The 14,771-nt window shown below is 53.7% G+C and overlaps 1 protein-coding gene across 2 annotated transcripts in view; it reads right to left on the minus strand.

The window, feature by feature from the left end:
- Positions 1–13,538, minus strand: part of CCDC102A (coiled-coil domain containing 102A) — a 51,333-nt gene extending 37,795 nt beyond the window's left edge. Inside the window, exon 1 of one of the 2 annotated variants that reach the window (XM_038368704.2) lies at positions 13,361–13,538. The gene's annotated coding sequence lies outside the window, so the exon portion shown is untranslated. Of the gene's footprint in view, positions 1–12,049; positions 12,206–13,360 lie in introns of those variants that run through there. The other variant, XM_038368705.1, reaches the window with a different exon arrangement.
- Between the last annotated feature and the right edge of the window lie 1,233 nt (positions 13,539–14,771).

Genomic DNA, 14,771 nt, shown 5'->3' on the forward strand with positions numbered 1-14,771 from the left:
CGCCCTATGAAGGGATGAGCGTGTGCTGTAGATTAATGCTTAGGACTGTAGTCAAACAATGGAGGGCGCAGGAGGAACATGTGTGTGTCTATGGCATATTATCCTAACTGTACAGTGGGGGAAACTGAGGCACAGAAAGACAAAAAAACAGGCCCAGGGTGAGGCAGGGAGTCAGTGGCAGAGTCAGGAAAAGAACCCAGGGCTCATGAATCCCCGAGACAACGCAACCTGTCTTATGAGGGCATGTAAGTGAGCATGCGTTGCATGGCGGAGGGAAGCAGACGAGTACTCCAGGAGGAAGCCAGGCAGGAGAGGGAGCTGGAGAAGGTTCGAGGTAGAAGCTCTGTGGTGAAGTCGAGACTGGGAGACAGCAGAGCTTTAGGGATAATGGGAAAGATTTCCAAAGGTAGTTAGGCACCTTACTCCTATTGAAAGTCAATGGGAATTAGGCACCTACCTTCCACTGGGGCCACTGAATATCTCCCCAACACAATTTTCTTGATTCTAACAGAGCTCCTTGTTCAGTGCTGGAAGAAAGCGACTCTCTCTGGGAAATCTGCCAGTGCCGTACAGTAGGTGGTGAACCACTTTTTGGCTTGGTGGACAAGAAAAAGAGATGGGCATGTTGGAACAAGCTGAAGCTACTAGAGAGGCTACAGCAAAGATTAGCAGGACCATCAGAGGAGCTGGGATTCCCACAACAGAGAGCAAGCTAGATGTTCTAACACCTGAAAGCTTCACTTCACAGCTGGAAATTAACACAGAGGGTGCACTTATTGTATAGTCAGGGCCTATTTAGATTGGAAGCTGTTTGGGGCAGGGACTGTCTCTTCATTATATGTTGGGAAAGGGCCTAGTTCAATGGGGCCTGGATCCCTGCTTGAAGACACGATCATAATACATAGCAATAATTCACAACGTCCCCAGGCAGGACACATTGCTGTTGCCAACTCTTGGGGAGCTAATTTTTAAAGCCCCAGCTTCTGGAGTCAATGGGAATCTCAGATTTCTATTTATAAAAGAGAGAAAGGTTCTAGTTCTCATGGTTGTGGAAAAAAACACAAAGGGATGAGATGGAACGCCCTGGAATGGGGCAGCTTCTCTGTTGCACTGCAGTGTCAATGTACAAGCCTGGGGAGAGAGGCAGAAGATATGGGGGGGGCACGCATGTGTGTATACAAGGGGATGAATTGGGGGGGAGAGGAAGCCCACTGGAAGCCTCTCTTGGAATGGTTCTGCAGTGGATCAAAGCCCAAAACCACAACATAGTTTTCTCCTTGATACTCGACTTGGGGCAGAGGCAAGGGCGCTCTCCCAATGTTTCCACTAGAGCCGTTAATCCCATCACTAAAGCCGGAGTGGGGCTGGGGGGAGGAGGGTGGGCAGTCTGGCTAGCTCTGGCTCTTCCTCCTGGCTCTGGGCTCCATCCATGCATGGAGGGGGAAGCCAGCTACCCGCAATTCACACTAATTAGTTGCAGATCTGCCCATTTCCAAGTAGTTTTGCCCACATGAAAGGACATTGCCACGAGCAGCCAGACAGCATGCAGACATGGGGGAGGGAGGCGCCTGGCCTGGGAGGGAAAGGGGGTTGTGCCAATTTTCCACTGGGCTCTTCTGACATTTCCACATTGCTTCAGCCAAGTGCCACAACACAACACAAGCCCCCCACCGCTCCCTCCCAGAGGGAAGGGAAGAGGAGAGAACAGAGATCTGCTGTTGCTCTCTCCTTCCTCCCCGCTATAAAGCCTTCTTTACACTCTTTCCCCAACCGAGCACAGCTGGGGCGGGGGGAGGCATAGCTCAGGGGTTTGAGCATGGGCCTGCAAATCCTAGGGGTGTGAGTTCAATCCTTGAGTCCTTGAGGGGGCCATTTAGGAATCTGGGGCAAAAACTCGGAATTGGTCCTGCTTTGAGCTGGGGGTTGGACTAGATGACCTCCTGAGGGCTCATCCAAACCTGAGATTCTTTGATTCCCCAGCACACACACAGGTGCTCCCCGTCACTCCCCAAGGCTGATCTTCAGAGACAACTTCCGTGCTACAGAACGGGAAGCTCGTCCCATCCTCTGCACTTAGATCACAGAGCAAAGTGCTCAGCTGGCATAGGAGTTGTGTAGCTCCACAGACTCGAAAAGCTTTACGCTAGCTGAGAATCTGGCTCCCTGGTGGACTGGGGAGATGGAGGAAGCTCAAGGCCCAATGGACATGAAGAATGAATCCTTTGGTCTGGTTTGTCTTCCTGAAGCGTGGCCTCCTGTAGCCAGCCAGCATCCCCCATGCAGAAGAGAAGTGATGGGTTAGATACAGAGACCGTACAAGAGTGAGATGGTATCCCCTGGCCTGATCCTCCTCTTTCCCCTGTGAACGCAAACCGCAGGAAGAGGGAGATCCCATTCCTTTTCCTCTCCCCCTGTAGGCATGCGAGAGCCCTATTCTGAACGGAGCAAATGCAGAGTGGAGACAGAGCTGGCACGCAGTGCTTACTCCCACCAGCACGGCCCTGTGGGCCCCACCACTTTCTGCAGAACTGGTGTGTTCGTTCTTTAAAAAGTATTATCACATTTCTAGCTTTTATGGACACAAAGGAAAGCTTCCAACTGTGGCCTGACCAAGCACCATTTGCCTGAGTCTGCAGACAGGCAGCGTGAAACAACAGCTCTGAGAGGTGTGATTGGCCCATTGAGGTGTATCCCTGAAACCGTCCCAACACAACCTAACCATCAGTTCTCTAACCCAGTGGTTCTCAAAGCTGGTCCGCCACTTGTTCAGGGAAAGCCCCTGGCGGGCCGGGCCGGTATGTTTTCCTGCCGCGTCTGCGGGTTCGGCCGATCACGGCTTCCACTGGCCGCGGTTCACCACTCCAGGCCAATGGGGGCTGTGGGAAGTGGCGCGGGCCAAGGGATGTGCTGGCTGCCCTTTCTGCAGCCCCCATTGGCCTGGAGCGGCGAACCGCGGCCAGTGGGAGCCGCGATCGGCCGAACCTGAGTACACGGCAGGTAAACAAACCAGCCTTGCCAGCCAGGGGCTTTCCCTGAACAAGCGGCGGCCCTAGTTTGAGAACCGTTGCTCTAACCGATCTCCCTGCCAATGCTGCAGAAACATCCAGCTACGCTGGTATCATGGGCAGAGCTTGCAACTGTGGGTAGAGTGCCTGACCCAAAAGCACAAGGGCAAAGTAAAGAAAGCACTTTAACACCATATTTTTGTCCTCATTTTGAGGGACTACTTTTGCAGCATAGGGGGAAGAATATCAAAATACAAAAAGCAGTGCACACTGGCTCTGCCATCCCAGAGCTGAGCCAGAAGACAGGTCACCTGCCATGCGCAGCGACCCCTGCAAGAACGCTCCGACAGCGCCGACCCCTTCGATGCCTCCACCCCCGCTGTCTTTGCCCGTTCTGCACAGTCTGCCCTGCTACGCCAAAGCCTTGCTTCAGAGCCTGACAGTAACACTTCAGGGCGGATGCCTGCTGCCCCAGGAGCTGAACGGATTTCTCAGTCCAAGAACCTGTGACCACAGCGCTGGGGCCAGTGGCTCTGCCAAGCTGGTAAACCGCTTCAGGAAACCTCAATGGGAGGGTGCTGGAGAGATTTAATTGGATAAGTATAGGGTCCCGAGGACAGTCAGCCCACAGCTGTCACAGTCCCTAATCACTTAAAGCAGCTTAACTGCACTGGGCAGCCCAGAAGCAGATGGACACAGCTGCCAGCTACAGGTCTCAGTCCTCCATACTAATGCCAGACGAGGGGATAGGGTATTGAGATCTAGCTATGCTCATCCCCCAATATACACCAGCCTGCACCTGCTAGAGGGCCCTGCTCCACCCTGAAGAAGGAGACCAGGCCTGCAGATGGGGTGGGCAGAGGGGGCAACTGCCCAGGGGCCTAGGCGATTTAAAAGGGCCCACAGTAGCCGGGAGCCCCGGGCCCTTTTAAATCACCTGGGCAGGCCGTAGGGCTCCTAGGCGTTTGTGACTGCTCTGAGCCCCGCGCTTTGGGGGACCCCGGGCCGGTGCGATTGGCCAGCACGGTTGGTCCCGGAAGTGATGGGTCTGTCCCAGAAGTGATGGATTCGTCACTTCCATCCCGGACCCCACCCCACCCCCAAAGGACAGCCCTGGTTGCGGGGCCCGGAATTGCTGGCGACCGGCCTGAAGGACACAGAGTGTTGCACAGAGTTAAGGCCAGAAGGGATCACCTAGTCCGACCTGCACATCACAGGCCACTGAGTTTCATCCAGACACTCTCACACTGAGCCCAAGGACTTTGGTTAGACGAAAGCATTTCAGTCCTCAGGAGACTAAACTGCCGTGGGTCACAAGCAGAGAGCAGGCGGGACCAAGGTGCCAGCGATACCCAAGGCCCCTGCATCAGCAGGGGATTGATTAAGTCGGCTATGCCCGGATGATCCCAGCAGGAGAATCGTGCCCCATGCCACAGAGGAAAGTGACTCCATCCCCCATGGTCCCTGCCAATCTGAGCTGGGAAAAAATTCTTTCCTGACCCCGCCTCAGGTGGCTGGTTTACCCTGAGCAAGACACACTAGGTAGGCGTGTGAGAAAGGATTCTCTGCACCCCGACAGAACACTGGTCCACCCTGCCCAGTGGCCCAGCCGGTCTCTCCAATACGGGTTCTGCCCCACAGCCCAAGGAGGGGAGAATTCCCATCTGGCTGCATAGCCCGGGCCAGTCTATGGAGCCCTTGCTCACATTGACGAGCACTTACTCATGTAAGGGATCCCATTGGTTTCAATGGGGCAACCTGTGGAGTAAGGGCCTATTCAGTATGTCTAGTCCCCGCTGATCAGTTTAGTGCTGTGCACGTGAGCAAGAATCATCCGCATCCAGCTCCATTTACAGCCTCAGATTCTGTCGGTGTACAAGGTCATTAACCCTTTGTTTCCTGAATCCTTGTGTCTGCAGGGGCAGAGAATGAAGAAGAGTAGGATCCTAGTCGGGTTACTAAAAGGAAACACGCACACCCCGTTAGGACAACAACCCCACCCCCACAGGAGAGAAATCAGGATTGGTACCGGGTCTCCAGGCATATAGCACATGAGGGATCAAGGGAGGATCCTCACTGAGGAGTTGGGAGATTGCTCCCAAACATCTCAGCCACTGTTCTGTGTGAATGAAGGGCTGGTACTGTACGCCTGGGGGTACCAAGTCAGACCACTGGTCCACACAGTCTGGTACCCTGCCTCCAGCAGGGGCTGGGAGAAGGGCTAGAGTTAGGAAGAGGAAGTTGAGAGAACATCCTACATCATAACACACCCAACCAATTGCAATGCTGAACCCAGGAGGAAATTTAACTTCAGGACTCTCTGGCCTGGGGCATTAGTTTACTCCCTGCAGCATGAAATTAGAGGATTTGGTATACTCGGTTGGTGCACTAGCCTGCCACCTCTGGACAGCTGTACAGAGATCTATGTTGGATCTTGGTTCTAGTCCTAACACCCCTAAATGTCATGGAAGCTCAGGGACATGCATAAGAGATGCAAGTGGATGGAGTTTGTTAGGGCTCAGCCCAGCCCAGCCCCCATTTGTTCACATCACGAACTCTCCTTCACTCAGAGCAGGGTTGGCCATAAGAAGCTGATAGCATTTAGTGGTTGCAGCATGGAACCATGAGATAACTCCATGTACCCAAGAGCTCCAAATCCAGCTCTGGCATCACTCCCTATGTCACCTTTGGCAAGTCACTTTACCTCCAGGCACCTCAGTTTGCCCATCTGTAAAATGGGGGGATAATACTTCCCAGATCTACTGTGGCAATTAACTGGTTACTCTCTGCATAGTGCTTTGAAGAAGTAAGTTCTCTATAAGGGCAAAATACAACCCTATGTGAGGCCAGTCCCAGATTGGAACAGGAGGAGGTGGTGTGGGTCAGAGCTGAGGTTAATTGGCAGAACTGTGATTGGCCTGGAAAATGATGCTTTAGGTCAGGACCGAGTGCATTGACAGAGCTATGTGAGAGCTGCCACAGCAGGGGCAATGCAGGCCAGAGCTGAGGTGCATCAGAAGAGCTGTGTGGGGCTCTAGGACTGGAATAGTGGGGGGAGAGAAGGGCTGCAAGTCACAATTCAGGTGCATTGGCAGAGCGGTACGGGAATCAAAGACTGGTAATGCAGATCAGAGCGGAGGTGCATTGGCAGAGCTGTGTGAGGATCAAGACCTTGAATAGCCGGGGTTGACTGTGCGTTGTGTGAAGAAATACTTCCTTTTGTTTTAAACCTGCTGCCTATTCATTTCATTTCGTGACCCCTAGTTCTGGTGTTATGAGGAGTAAACAACACTTCCTTATAGACTCTTTCCACACCAGTCATGATTTAATAGATCTCGATCATAACCCCTCTTCGTCCTCTCTTTTCCAAACTGAAAAGTCCCAGCCTTATTAATCTCTCCTCACAGGGCAGCTGTTCCATACCCCTCATCGTTTTTGTTGCCCTTTTCTGAACCTTTTCCAATTCCAATGTATCTTTTTTGAGATGGGGCGACCACATCTGCACGCAGCATTCAAGATGTGGCCGTACCATGGATTTATACATAGAGGCAATAGGATATTTTTTGTCTTATTATCTATCCCTTTCTTAATGATTCCCAACATTCTGTTGGCTTTTTTGGCTGCCGCTGCACATTGAGTGGATGTTTTCAGAGAACTATCCACAGTGACTCCAAGATCTCTTTCTTGAGTGGTAACAGCTAATGTATATATATATATTCCAAGCCTAGAAATGCAGAGCATGCTGCAGGTCAGAGCTGAGGTGCATTGGCAGAGCAGTAAGGGGATTAAGGCCTCGAATAGCTGTGGGTCTGGATTCAAGCTCATTGGCAAAACTGGATAGGATTCAAAGCCTAGTAACGTACAGAGTGCTGCAGTCAGATCTGAGGAGCGCCGGCAGCGGTGCATAGAGGAAGCTCACAGTCAGCCTTCCTACAATATGTCTCATTCTGGCCAGCTTTATGCCCAAGCACCAAATTCTACTAGCAACCCCCCGCTAGACAAACGGGGGCTGGAAAATACAAACTCAATAAGGAGCCTTTTCCACTACCTGCAGCAAATTGATAAATACTAACCTCTGTAGCTTGCAAACTGAAAAGAGCTGGCAGAGCCACCTGACTCTCAAATTTAATGCCATTCCCTCCGCTTAGGAGCAGACATGTCGAGGGTTGGCTCCCAGGTCCCCAGACAGTACATTTCACAGGCCTACTCAGCGTGTTTCCGCACAGGGGGATTTGCATGGAGTGCAGAGCACAACACACACCTGGCAACCCCAAACTAGCTTAGAGCTGTTCTGAGCAACCTCCCTGGCTCCAAAACACCGCTGCATACCCGTGCAACTCGCTGCCAAATGGAGCCCATTCTTGGCTCTGACTTCCTGCCTCTGTGCCCACTCAGGATGCTATAAACACGGCATGTTTCCAGATGTTTCCCTCTCCTTCTTTCGTTCTTCTTTTCTAATTAAATAAGGAGCTAATGAGAGCTTTTTCCATACTGTACTAGACGTTGCTAGCAGGAGCATTTATCATTCATATTGCAGTAAAACGCACAATTTGCTGGGTGCTTTCCAAGACAAGAGGAAGATGCGGCACGAGATCCAAAGAGGGAATTATCTAGGGGCTCATTTTCAGTGTTAAGATCCAAATTTTCCTAATCTTCAGGGAGTGCTGTGTTGGTTTGAGCTCATCTCTAAAAATAGATGAGATGAATTTGACATGGTGATAGAAATATGCAGACAGAAAGCGCGGCAGAGATGGGACAGAAATAGGGCTAAATCCTCAGCCCTGCTCCGAACTCTGTATGCCACATGTAAGGGCTGAAGTGGGGTAAAAGGCTGTTGAATGCACAAGGGGAGGATTCTCCCACTGTGGAAGTTACCTGTCAAGCGGTCTTCCAAGGATCCCCTGCAAGCCCCTTGTTACTCCTGGGGGAATTCTGCACCAAAAAGTTCAAAATTCTGCACACCGTATTTTAAAATTCTGTATTTTTTGTCAAAATAATGCAATATAATCAAGTTGGTTTCAATTATTTTAGTAATTTATTTAAACTACAATACAATGGATGGAGAATGGGAATGGGAGGCATTGGAGGAAATCACCAACCCCCTTTGTCTCATAGTAATGAAGCTAGTATTGACTTTTTACTTCTAGTTATTAGTCAAATATATGCAGCCATCTGCTGTGTTGCATCATAGCCAACTGAGGGGCAAGTGAGGCCTGGGAACTCAAACTCACAATTTATATTGGCTACAGACCATCTCCGGAAAGGTCAGTAGCAAACAGTTCACGGAGCAATTTTGATAGGAAATTTTTTCAGTCCAAAAATGTAGACCAGTTCTAATCACTAAAGCACCATAAGCTTTATAAGGGCCATACTTTCCTTTACACCACTCTAGCAATCTAAGAAGCCTTAAATTGTTTTACACCTGTTTTATACTCCTGGGGGAATTCACCAAGAACAATGGGAACAATTCACTCATCAGGCAGGCTGCTACATATTCTGCTCTGCTTTAGGGAACAGAGCCAGCCCCACACCTGCCTCCTCAGAAACACCCCAAAGTCCTGCCCCTCCACACTGCGATAGCAAGTGAGAGGGACAGAGGGTCTCTCCTCTCTCACATGCATGACTCGCCAGCCCTCCACCCCCACCCTCAGGTGCTCTCTACCTGTTGCTCTGGGTGCCCAAACCAACCTGCCTGCACTGCCGGGGAGGGGGTGCATGACCGCTCTTGCAGCTTCCCTTTGCTTCCCCATCAGAAGTCATTTTTCTGCAGGGAAGCAAAAAAATCTGCAGGGGCCTTGAATTCTGCAGCACCGCAGTGATGCAGAATTCCCCCAGGAGTACTTTGTGAAGGACATGCAGAAGAGATTCCAGGGGAAGTTCAACCAGGGCCCTTTTCAACCCCTGAAGTAGTCCAGAATTGGGATGGTGCAAAAGTGGGTTAATGCTATCTTAGCCCCCCTCTCTCACTGGGCTGTCCGTTCTTTGCTGTGCCTCTTGGCGGGGCAGCACAGAATCTCACTCTTATGAGAAATTCTTTACACGTTCTCTCGTGCTCAACTTCCCATTTAATCCCAGTACATCTAGTACATACCAAACCCAATATAAAAAGAACATTCACGTCGCAAAGTCAAGCACTCAAAAGTTAGGAAATGACAGAATTAAGGCTGCCCCGAGCCTTGTGTGCATGCATCAGGCTACAGCTTTGAATTACGGGATCTCATGCTACTCTTCCACAGTACCTCTGCCTCATTTAGTGCCCAGAATGGATGATGCTCACTGCAGGGGTAGCTATTCAATATTCCTTTTTATCATCCTTCTAAGAGTGGCTGCAGGACCTGTTTAGTGCAAACCATCCATACCCTGCACTAAAGACAGAATTCTTAATTTCTTAATTAATTATTAATTAGCTGGACGTTGCAACCTTAACATTCTGTTAATGTAGTTTTGTGCATGTAATTTCCTAGGTTTTAAAAAAAAGCAAACTGAAAAAACAAATTCCCTCACGTGGAACTATCAGCAGGAGTCACACCTTGAGAGCCACAGCACAGCCTGCTACCACTTGAACCTATGTAGTAGTACTAGTAAAACCAGTAGCAGTAGTAGGCTGTTATTTTCTAAGTGGACCAGCCGCTGAGGGGGGTAGGGGCGGTGAGAAACATCACAGCTTTTGCCCCTGGGTATCACAGCTTTTTGCTGATAGAAGAGGAATGGTGAGCCTCAGAATCCAGGGTTCAATTCCAGGTTCTGGAGGGAAATATTCTCTAGTGGTTATAGACCCTTCTTTCCTAGGTCCACATTCTTGCGCCATCCCATAGCATATACCCCACCCACCCATTTCTGCCCCCTTACTCTAGCCACCGCCACAACCTCTCTGCTTGTTCCCTCCCTACCACAGCATGCCTTTTCCCCCTCACTTCTCCCTACCCTCACCCCCCCTTGTCTCTCTTTGTGTCTCTGCATTCCAGCCAGGCAGCTTCTTCTTTCTCCTCCCCACTGCCTGGGAGCTAGCAATGGGAGCTTTGAAAGAACACAAAAGTATGGTGCCACGGTTGCCACACCTCCACTGGCCGTGGGCTAGAGCCTGCTCAGTGCAGATGGAATTCTCAGAGAATTTAGCTGCTAAACTACCAAGTCTCCATTGGGTGTACATGAACTGAGATTTTTCAGAGGCTTATAACTTGGCCATATTTGGGCCAGTTTTCACAGGGAAAGCAAAAGGCACATCCCTAGCATGAGGGTGACCTCGCCCTGCCAAATTTCAAGTTCTTGCCATAAAACATGGGGGGGGGGGGGGGTTGGAGGGAGCTAGGGCTTCTCAAGGAAAGAGTAGCAATAATTGTTTAGCCATTAGTTAATCATGTATTTTTCTCTAACCTCACTCTCAGAAACAGCTGACATTTTTTTGCTGAAACTTTCAAAAAAAAAAAAAAATTCAGTCCAAAGCAGGCAACTGGTATGGAAAATTTCAGCCTGAATGGTTAAAGTTGAGGAAAAATTTGTGCGACTGAAAACAGGGTCTTATAATGGAATGTGTCAGGCAACCCTAACTATAGGCAGTGCTACCTGTTCCACCTACAATTTTCTTTTTTCATCTATCATAATAATGCCTAGCTCTTATACCAGTGGTTTTCATCCCTAGATCTCAAAGTGCTTTCCCGAGGAGGTCAGTATCATTATCCGCATTTTACCAGAAGGGGAAATGGAGGCACTCTCTCCCCCCACCATCTAGACAGGTTTCAGAGTAGCAGCCCTATTAGTCTGTATTCGCAAAAAGAAAAGGAGGACTTGTGGCACCGTAGAGACTAACACATTTATTTGAGCATAAGTTTTCGTGAGCTACAGCTCACTTCATTGGATGCATTTGGTGGAAAATACCCCCGCTTTGGTGGAAAAATCTCCCCACTGCATCCGATGAAGTGAGCTGTAGCTCATGGAAGCTTATGCTCAAATAAATGTGTTAGTCTCTACGGTGCCACAAGTCCTCCTTTTCATCTAGACAGCGTGACACTGTGTAGCTGGAACAGACAGAGGTGGGTGTTCCCCCAACATTAAAGTATAAATTAGGAGTATAAACCCAATCCTGCACTCTCTCTTCTTTCTTCGGGAGTTGAAATAATCCATATTCCGGGGTTTACTTGAATTTTAACTTTTTCCTTCCTCAGTGACCAACATTTTGTTCGTTTTGAGGCGGCGGGGAGGGGGAAACCTGCTGATTTGTGTTCTTCAAAAACGCTTTTTCGGGTTAAGGCCAGCAGAGTCCACCTAGGCTGCCAACTTTCTAAGTGCACAAAAGGGAACACCCCGCCCCTTCGCTGAGGTCCCGCCCCCCCACTCACCCCAGCCCCCCCCGCCCCTTCGCTGAGGTCCCGCCCCCCCACTCACCCCAGCCCCCCCCGGCCCCTTCGCTGAGGTCCCGCCCCCCCACTCACCCCAGCCCCCCCCGGCCCCTTCGCTGAGGTCCCGCCCCCCCACTCACCCCAGCCCCCCCGGCCCCTTCGCTGAGGTCCCGCCCCCCCACTCACCCCAGCCCCCCCCGGCCCCTTCGCTGAGGTCCCGCCCCCCCACTCACCCCAGCCCCCCCCGGCCCCTTCGCTGAGGTCCCGCCCCCCCACTCACCCCAGCCCCTTCGCTGAGGTCCCGCCCCCCCACTCACCCCAGCCCCTTCGCTGAGGTCCCGCCCCCCCACTCACCCCAGCCCCCCCCGGCCCCTTCGCTGAGGTCCCGCCCCCCCACTCACCCCAGCCCCCCCCGGCCCCTTCGCTGAGGTCCCGCCCCCCCCACTCACCCCAGCCCCCCCCGGCCCCTTCGCTAAGGTCCCGCCCCCCCACTCACCCCAGCCCCCCCCCGCCCCTTCGCTGAGGTCCCGCCCCCCCACTCACCCCAGCCCCCCCCGCCCCTTCGCTGAGGTCCCGCCCCCCCACTCACCCCAGCCCCTTCGCTGAGGTCCCGCCCCAGCCCCCCCGGCCCCTTCGCTGAGGTCCCGCCCCCCACTCACCCCAGCCCCCCCCGCCCTCGGTCGCTCACTCTCCCCCCACCTCACTCACTTTCACGGGGTTGGGGCGCCGGTGAGGGCTCCAGGGTGGGGCCGGGGGCCAGCAGCGCTTACCGCAGCTGCCGGGGCTCAGAAGCCCCTAGGTGGCTCGGGAGGCGCCGCGGGCGGCCCCGGCGCCCACAGACGCCCCCCCCCAGCTCCCATTGGTCCCGGTTCCTGGCCAATGGGAGCTGCGGAGCCGGCCCCCGGGGCGGGGGCAACGCGCCGAGCCTCCCTGGCCGCCCGGGCAGCGGGGAGCAGACTTGTCATGGCCCGGGGGGGCGGCGGCGGCGGCGCCAGGGTCCCTTTTGGAGGGGGGCGGAAAAGCGGCCGCCTGGCAACCCTCGGGCCCCCAGCTGCAGTCCGGTGGCCGGTAGAGCACAAGCCAGCGGCGCCACCCACCCCCACATGCTGAACCCCACAACCAAATGGCGACCACATCCCCCCCCCCCCGCGGCTGGGGACCACGTAGCCAAGGGCCCCCAGCGGCGGCAGCGGGGCGTGGACACACGCAGCCCCCCCCGGGCGAGGGCGAGGGCGAGATCGAGCCCGGGCGCCCCGCTCCGAGCCCAGAGCTCGCCCCCGCCGGGGTGAATGAGGGGCGGGCCCCTTGTCCGCTCAGTTCGCTCACAGCCCCTTCCCCATTGGCCACCGGGCTCGCCAATCGTCAAATCACCATGGTGACGCCCCCCCCCCGGGAGAGCTTCAAATTCCTCCGCACCCCCCCCTCCCTCCCCGCCGCTTCCCCAGCCCCCGCTGGCGGGTGTAACCCCAGGCCCCCGCCCCCACAGAACTGGGTCGCCCCGAAGGGGCAGCAGCCCCCGGGTCCCACCCCTCGGGAAAGCCTCCCCCCCCCCGGCTGCCTGCAACCACGTCCCAGCCTGCACCCCCCCCCCCCCGCGCTGCTGCCTGCCCCCGGGGAAAGTTCTGCTCAACTCTGCAGCGGGAGGGGTTCCCAGTTTGCCCTTCGCCCTCCCTTCCCAGCCCCTGCACCGCCGGCCAGCACAGGGGCTGCCCGGGAAACTTTTCCGGGGGGGCGAACGGCTGATCCGCAGAGGCAGCCCCGCCGACCCCGCCTTTGGGGCTGCCGCACTCCTGGCTGGAAGGGGTGTCCGTCATACCCAGGGTTTACAGTTCGGTTCGCGGGCTCTCAGCCCCCCAGCTTTAGGATGTGTGTGTCACCCAGCGGCCCCCGCCGGGATCAGAAGCTATCGTCCTAAGTATTGTACCCACAGATAGGAAGCAGCCGTCCCTGTCCCAAAGAGGCATGGGGGGGACCCCAATACGCCCTGAAACGCTCCCACCGAGCCCAAGCCTCACTCACCGCCTTTCAGAGTGTCGCGCCCCCCTTTGCAGCGGGACGGAGCTGGCCGGGAAGCCGAATGTGGAGGAACCGGGGTCTGCAGGGCCAGCTCAAACAGATCCCATTGCTGGGGTGGTGACCTAGGAGAGAGGCATAGGAGAACTTAGTCTCCTCCTCCTCCTCCTCCTCCTCCCAGCTGGTTACAGAGCTGGGGGAAGGGAAGTGGGAAAAGACTGGCACAGCCCCGCCAGAGAGGGGAGGTGGAATGGCCCAAGTTACACACCCGTTTCCCCGCCTGGTGTTGGGGCCTTGAGAGGTCCCCCAGGGTGAGTGGGGGGCCAGGGAGCGTCGGAAAGGGAGGGATCTTAACTTGGAAAACAGTCCTGGAGAATGGAAATAGGCGCACAAAGCTTGGAGCAGCTTCTCAGCCTCTGCTTGCTGGAGGGGGAGGGAAGGGGGCTCTGCGCTGGGCTTGGCACTGCATCCTGTTCGCACTGGCAGCAGTGAGTGCGAGACACTAGTGAGCATCAAAGCACAGGAATGGGAGCCCCAAAGAAAGACCCATCCAAGGCCCCCAGGTTTGCTCTGTGTGGTCAGTCACCTCTTTTCTCCTCAAGCCTCCTGGTGTGCAGAGGAGCCCTGAACATCAGCAAAGGGCTCTGCACTGAGCCAGATACTACTGAAAACAGGCTGAGAGCAGCAGCAATTCCCCTGCTACAGCAGAACTGAACCAGGCCAATAAATCACAAAAAACCCACACAAGTAAGACTGCAAACCCCAGAGAGGTTTGTTGCAAATGTTCAGATTCTGACCACTCCCAAGTTTTTCTGTGCAGGCGTATGTGCGCGTGCACATCTCAAATCTCAGGTTTGGGTTTGATCCCCTATAAATAATAATAGTACCTAGCTCTTACTTTCATCAGTAGATCTCAAAGCACTTGATAAAGGAAGTTGCTATTGTGATCCCCATTATAAAGATTAGGGCCATTTGCTAAATTCAGATCTGGACCTTTTTTCAGATTTCAGGCACCCCTAAAGCTCATGGGTGGTTGCATGAGTGGAAATTTGGCCACAACATCAGAGAAAACACCCCATGATCTAGAAAAATACCATAGGATCATCAGTGGCCATGAGTGGTTAGGACCGTGGTTTTCCATCTCATCAGAAAGGTGTCACCCCCAGAGCCATTTTACTCCACATGGGACTACTGGTTCAGGGCTATTAGGGGAACATGCTACCTACTCACTCAAGAAACCAAGACAACTTCCTACTTCACTATAGGTTCTACTGAAGGCCACACCATTCAACACTGACCAAGCATAGCCTCTGTGATGGGGTGTGGCACCCACCTCTCGCAAGCACCCCCTCTGATCAGGTGTGTCTGCAGTCTCAGTTTATGGTGACCCATCAGTGGTTTCTCAGGTGGTTTTTCA

Source organism: Dermochelys coriacea, chromosome 12 (assembly GCF_009764565.3).
Source record: "Dermochelys coriacea isolate rDerCor1 chromosome 12, rDerCor1.pri.v4, whole genome shotgun sequence".
NCBI lineage: Eukaryota > Metazoa > Chordata > Testudines > Dermochelyidae > Dermochelys > Dermochelys coriacea.